The 7,046-nt window shown below is 38.6% G+C and overlaps 1 non-coding gene across 1 annotated transcript; it reads left to right on the top strand.

The window, feature by feature from the left end:
• Window positions 1–2,097: 2,097 nt before the first annotated feature.
• Window positions 2,098–2,201, top strand: LOC127746429 (small nucleolar RNA R71). The gene has a single exon (XR_008008048.1). It is a non-coding gene; the product is annotated as a small nucleolar RNA R71 (small nucleolar RNA).
• The last annotated feature ends 4,845 nt before the right edge of the window (window positions 2,202–7,046 follow it).

Below are 7,046 nucleotides of genomic sequence, written 5' to 3'. Positions count from 1 at the left end.
ATGCTCCAATGAGAGAAATTTGTTGATTGTGTACACTTGAGGTAATTGAGATGGTATCACAGGAAAATGAAGTGGTATTAGTGGTTGGAGGATCGATATCACTCTGTCCCGTGGAGAAAAATCTTCAATGGGGATTTTTTTGTTCCTCCAACCTTTTGGCATTTTCTTCCTTCCTTCTTCTGGTGGTGCCTTATTCCCGGTGATCTCTTTATCAGGAGGGATCTTGTTTCTTATCTCATGTAGGGGTTGTGACCCTAGCTCCTCCTTAATTTCTTCAGTCTGTAGCACCACCTTTACTTCTTTCTTTTCTTTCAAGCATGACCTTAGATGCTCTAGGGGTAATTCATTGGGTGCTTCTTTCAGGTTTGTATCTCTAGAATCAACCTTCAAGCATTTCTTCTCTTGATATGGATCATGTGAAGGTTTGAAGACATGGAAGGTGATGAGTTGTTCATCATGTATTCTCAATATCAACTCTCCTTGCTCAACATCTATGAGTGCTCTGGCTGTGGCCAAGAATGGTCTCCCCAGAATAATTGGATGAATATAACTTTCTTCCATCTCTAGAATAACAAAATCTGCAGGGAGGAAGTACCTCCCTACCTTTACCAGTACACTTTTTACCACTCCTAATGCTTGTTTCTGGGTCTTGTCAGCCAATTAGAGGGTTACATATGTGGGTTTTAACTCATTGATTTGTAGCTTCCTCATGAGGGACAGAGGCATTAGGTTTATGCTTGCTCCCAGATCATAAAACCCTCTGTCAATCATTGTATCCCCTATAGCACAAGGGATGTGAAAAATCCCTGGATCCTTCTTCTTCGTAGGCAAGTCCTTCTGGATGAGAGCACTGCTCTCTTTAGTCATCACTACTGTTTGCCCACCCTTCAAGGTACTCTTCTTGGTTAGCAACTCCTTCATGCATTTAATGTATGAGGGCATCTGTTGGAGGGCTTCAACGAAGGGAATGTTGATACGAAGAGACTTAAATATATCCAGGAACCTAGAATACGTCTTCTCTTTCTCACTACCCCTGAGTCTCTAAGGGAATGGTGCTTTTGGCACATAAGGTTTTAGGATTTCCTTCTCCTTTGGCTCCTTCCTTTGTGCAGGGTCAGTTCCTTGTACTATCCCTTCCAAATTCTCCCTTGGAACTCCTTGGTTGTGCTCTGTTGGCTTGCTGATTTCTTCCTCCAAGATCTCCTCACTTCTTAGAGTGATTGCCTTGAATTATTCCCATCTCACATTCTTTGTTTCTCCTCTTGGATTCTTCTCAATGTCGCTTGGAAAACTGTAAGTGGATTTAGGGATTTGTTGAGAAAGATATCCTACTTGAGATTCAAGCTTCTTGATGGCATCTCCATAGTTCTTCATATTAGACCTTACCTCCTCTTTAAATGCTCTGTTGTCTTGAAACTCCTTGTAAAGATTTTCAAGCAAGGCTTCAATCCGAGAGATTCTATCCTCAGATGGTGATGGTATGTTGGAATTTGGAGGTTGAGAATGGCTATTTTGTGATTGATATGGAGGTTGGAAGGAGTTATTGTGTCGGGGTTGGTATGGTCTTTGGTTGGGGTATTGGTAAGTGAAATTGTTGGAATAGTTGGAGTTGTGAGGTCTATGATCTTGGTTCTGGGTTTACTAGTTTTCCCACCCAAAGTTTGGGTGGTTCTTCCAACCAGGATTATAGATTTGGAGTGTGGATCATAGGGTTGTCTTGTCGAGTTTCCAACATAATTGGCTTGCTCTCAATCACCTCCTTCCTTTGCGTTCAACTCTTCTTGAGCTGGTGGTTGAGTATTGACGGTTGCAACTTGATTCTTCTCCATCTGCTTGGTGAGATCGGCCAATTGTTTGGTAATCAGCTTGTTTTGAGCTAGCAATGCATCCATGTGATTCAACTCTATCACTCCTCTATTTGGGTTTCTATCAGAGGCATAGAAATATTCATTGTTGGCCACGGTTTCTATGATGTTTATGGCCTCTTCAATTGTCTTCTTCTTATTGAGAGAGCCTCCTGAAAAGTGATCTAAGGCCTTCTTTGATTCTTGTGACAATCTTTCATAGAAAATGTGCAGCTGTACCCATTCATTAAACATGTCCAGAGGGCACCTTCTTGTTAATTCCTTGTATCTCTCTCATGCTTCATAAAGAGTTTCACCATCTTGTTGTCTAAATGTTTGTACCTCAGCCCTCAACCTGTTAACTCTTTTGGGAGGATAAAATCTTGCCAAGAATTTATTCACCACATCTTCCCAAGTTGTCAAACTCTCGTTTGGAAAAGATTCTAGCCACTTTGATGCTTTGTCCATGAGAGAAAAAGGAAACAAAAGCAGTTTATAGGTGTCAAGGTGAACACCATTGGCCTTCACTGTGTCACAAATTCTCAAGAATGTGGTTAGATGTTGGTTTGGAACTTCTTGAGCATTTCCTCCAAATGAACAGTTGTTTTGAACAAGAGTGATTAGCTGTGGCTTGAGCTCAAAATTATTGACATGTATGGTAGGTTTCAAGATGTTGCTTCCATAATTCCCATGATTGGGATTGATATAAGAGTCTAGCGCTCTTCTCTCCTGCCCAACATGATTAGATGCACCCTCTCTAACATGATTATGTGCCTCTTCCTCATGATGGTTCTCCATATCATCCCCCATATTTATATCCAGGTCCTCCTCTTCTTCTTCTGCACCAATGACCCTCTTTCCTCTTGTTTCCCTCCTTAATCTAAGAAAGATCCTCTCAGGTTCAGATTCAAAAGAGGTTGAAGCTCCTCTTCTTCTACCTATCATACAATCAGCAAAATACACTAGAAAGATAAAAGTGAAGAATTCACTATTGTTAAGATTGTGGTTAGAGTAAGTGGTGTAATTTATCAAACAGTTAGTAGATTAGTTATGAAGAAATGTAAATAAGCAATAAAAACAAGTAAAAGTGCTGAGACTGAAAGTAAAATGACTGAAACGAAACAAATTAACAAGGTAAAGAAATTTGCTCAATCTAGTTATCCTCTAATTTAGTCATTGTCAATGCAAAATCAATCCCCGGCAACGACGCCATAAACTTGATGCACGGAAATCTGTATCGCTACAAATTTCCCTCGGCAGGTATACCGAATTGTCATCAAGTAAAAACTCACAATAGAGTGAGGTCGAATCTCACAGGGATTGATTGGTTGAGCAACTTTAATTAGAGGAGTGTTCAATTTGAACTAGGCAAAATTGGATTGAGAATTGCATAAAATTAAATGGCGGGAAAAGTAAGTAACAAAAAATGTAAATAACTGAAAGTAAATGGCGGAATGTAAAGTGCAGAAAGTAAATTGCAGAAACTTAAATGGGAATGGGGTGATGAACATCAAAGTAAACAACGGAATATAGAGAATGGGAAAGATCAAAAGTATAGAAGCTCATTGGGCTTAGGAGATGTTGCATTCTCCAGATCAAGTTCATTCTCATTTCTTCCTCAATCCATGTATTCATTGATCTCTTGGCAATCTTAGGTAATTAAATCCCAATTTCTTGGAAATTCAATCTCTCTAAGCTTGAGCAATTGCCCAATTCCTTGATCTAATTGCTCATGGGAAGAGATGAAGTACGATCACTGATTATACCAGATGTTTTTCTAGATCAAATTATTAGTAGGATTATATGTCACTATATCCATCCAACCCCCAACCCAGTCCAACATGAGAAAGCATTTCTAGCATAATTTCCTCATTCCTCTTCCAAGGTTAAGAGGAAATCCAAGTATGAGAAATTTCTCTTCCGAGACAATTACCCAATTGGATGAAGATCGAAAGCTTTCAAGCAAATCAAGAGAATGGAAAGAAAAAGAAGAATAAAAACTATAATTGATCCATTAAATTACAACAGAGCTCCCTAACTCAATGAAGAGGGGTTAGTTGTTCATAGCTCTGGGAATGAAAATTGAAAATGAAAAGTGCATTTCAAAAGTAAACTGAATTACAGAGAAAGTAAAATACAGAGTGTTTTCAATCCTGGATCCCCAGGTCACCATCCCTTTTTCTAGTTCAAAACTACCCCTATATGTACTACTTCTCTGATTTTCAGTTCAGTCTGCAAGTCTCTGGATGTGGGCTTTTGAGCTCAGTTGAAGCAGTTACAATCTCAGTGGGCTTTTGCTCGGCTTGCTGGAGGAGTTTGAGTCAGGTATCACTCACGTTAGTCGGGCCGTTAGTATGGTTAATGTCAAGTGTAAAATTCTGGTTCGAAGACGTTAATGATACTAACTTTGTCACTAATGTCCCAACTCCTTTGAATTACGTTAACCCCACCGTTAGTGGCATTAACGTGGCCACTAACGTAGCCTTTCCTAACCTTTGATGACGTTAATGGTGTTAACTTTACCATTAATGTCAAAACCATCATTTTCTCCATGTTAATGACACACGTTAGTGGCGTTAACGTGGCCATTAACGTGGGTATACCTTGGCTCGAAGACGTTAGTGGTGTTAACTTTACCACTAACGTTGCAAACTTCCTCCTCTTCTATGTTAGTGCTCACATTAGTGGCACTAACATGGGCTTCTTGGCCATTTCTAACGTTAGCGGTGAAGTTAACACCACTAACGTTGCATCTCTTCCTTTGTTCCATGTTAATGCCCACGTTAGTGGCCACTGGGCTTAAATGGCCTTCGAAGACGTTAGTAGTGCTAACTTCACCACTAACGTTGCAAGCTTTCCTTTTCTCCACGTTAATGGCCACGTTAGTGGCACTAATATTGCTCTTCTCTGCTTCTTCTTACTTGAAATCAAACAAACAAAGTGCATCAAAGTCTTGCTCTTGATTATGAGACGATGCATCATTCATTTCATCATTCAACCCTTGCATTATTCTCATGAAATTGTTCAAAATTCACAATGTTTGCTCGAATCAAGGTATGAATGTATATTCAACCAATTACTTGTTTATTGTTTAAGAAAATGCATAAAACTAACCTAAACATACTAAAAATGGCTAGTAAAACTAGCCAAGATGCCCTGGCATCAACTGCATAATAAGGTTTAACATATATCTTTTTCCACCAAGGATAACAACATAGAAGATGGAATTAATCACTAAAAGCAGGCTCTAAAAATATGATAGAAAACATACACCATACGTAACCCTAAAACTAAGTTGATTACAAATAGCAGAGGTAATTCAGACTTACCATACCATGTGGCTCCTTATAACCTTCCTCAAACCGAATGCACTCTCAGATCTCGACTTTAAATCAGGTATAATGTCTCATAATACACATGCAGTGACCTAATCCTTACTTTATCTTCATATTCTACCCAGTGAAAAGTTCTCCTAGTGTTGTCCTTGGGAGTGTATCGCCAGATGTGAAAAGTGTGAATCATCTATGCTATCTTCTTCAAAATGCCTCTCCTTTATTTGTATTATATCTTCATCAACAAAGATGGTAGGAGTAAAGAGAGGGGCAACGCCATTATACATGAACAATCTTGTCCATGCTGGCTCCTCCTCAGTAATAGTATGCCAAATAGAAGTGTTGAATACTTTCTTGTCATGGGTAAATGAGGCAAGGCAAACCTTTTGGTTCAAGAGCATGAGCATATAGAATTGAGCCAAAGCCTGTTGAGGAACGAATATTTGCTGAAAAGTGTTAGATAATAAGGAGAAGCATATGATATATGGGGATCTTCTTTCAACATCCTCAACTGAGCATATTAACTAATAAATTGATCCATCAAGTGTAACATACGCAGCATTTAAGCTTACAACATATGGAGGACATGTTGTGATCACATCTAGTTTCTTCTGAAGCTTGTATATATCAAAAGTGTGTACAACAGACTTTCTGAACTCTGTTTGAAAATATAAAGGATGGTATAATCTATAGTGTATGGAAAGTACACGAAAGCATATAAATATACCAAGTCAGACTGGAAAATATAAACAAGATCCTGGAGAATTTTGGATTTTCGACTAACAGGTTCCAAGATAGCAAGTAAGACTTCTTGCCCATAGAACTGTATCTTATGTCGAGGATTCCATTTTCAATGCCAATAATGTGGAACTAACCTTCATATGTCAACAAAAAAAGAAAGTGAAATAGCATAGTGTAACCACTTGAAGTATCCATCCTTATAACCCAATCTATTGAGTTCATCAGAGAAGATGGATAGAAAAAATGCATCATCAATGAGCAACCATGATGTTTCCACCTTTGAAAAACTCTTGACATAAAGTCATACCTGCTTAGTTTGGCTCTCCAGTAGCTACAAGTGCTGCGAGCCTTTAAAATGGTTGAGGCATCAATAGAGTAGAAAATGTCAAGCAAAATGTCGTTCGGAAGATCGAGCAAGGGAATAAAGGCAGGAGAAATATCACTCATTGTGTCTGAGATGTGAGGATTGCAGAAGTTAGATATATTGGAGGGGAAAGATATGGGGGTTAGGGATAGGTGTTTTTTTAGTGTATGACTTGTGTTCATATGCTCTGAGGACTCCTCTTCGTTTATAAAAGTGTAAAGAGGAGTATATCATTAATGAGACAATAACTATTTTTTATTTGTATTTATGCCTCCGTACTAAATAGAAATTGTAGGAGAAGTATATTGCTTAGTCTTTTATAAGTAATATTCGAGGTTCACAAATTCAGAAGATCTCATAGTTGAAAGGGGAACACCTTCAATGGACACTTTTGGCAGGGAAGTCAGAGTTTCTCAAGCCAAAGATGGTGGGCCAACAACTCCTTTAGTCACCTTCTAATGATCAATAAGTAAATAGTATTTTGGCATCTCCAAAATGAAGTGATCAATTAACTTTGCATATAGGTGTGACAAATGTTTTTTCTGCTGAAGCTCACCTCGAGGCTCGCAATGGCGAAATCCCTGGAGAGTAAGTTAAGGTCAATTAGATACAATAACAAGAAGCTCATATGTCAGCATATAGAAGGCATCTTTCGGTGCAATAAAAGCAAGTATTAAATCAAGCTACAAAATAGGGAAAACATAATCCTGGTGAAGATTCACTATTAATGCTGACATGACTAATAAATCAAATTTACCCAGGTGT

The sequence above is a fragment of the Arachis duranensis genome, chromosome 3 (assembly GCF_000817695.3).
Source record: "Arachis duranensis cultivar V14167 chromosome 3, aradu.V14167.gnm2.J7QH, whole genome shotgun sequence".
Taxonomy (NCBI): Eukaryota; Viridiplantae; Streptophyta; class Magnoliopsida; order Fabales; family Fabaceae; genus Arachis; species Arachis duranensis.
This window is presented reverse-complemented; position numbering and strand designations above follow the sequence as displayed.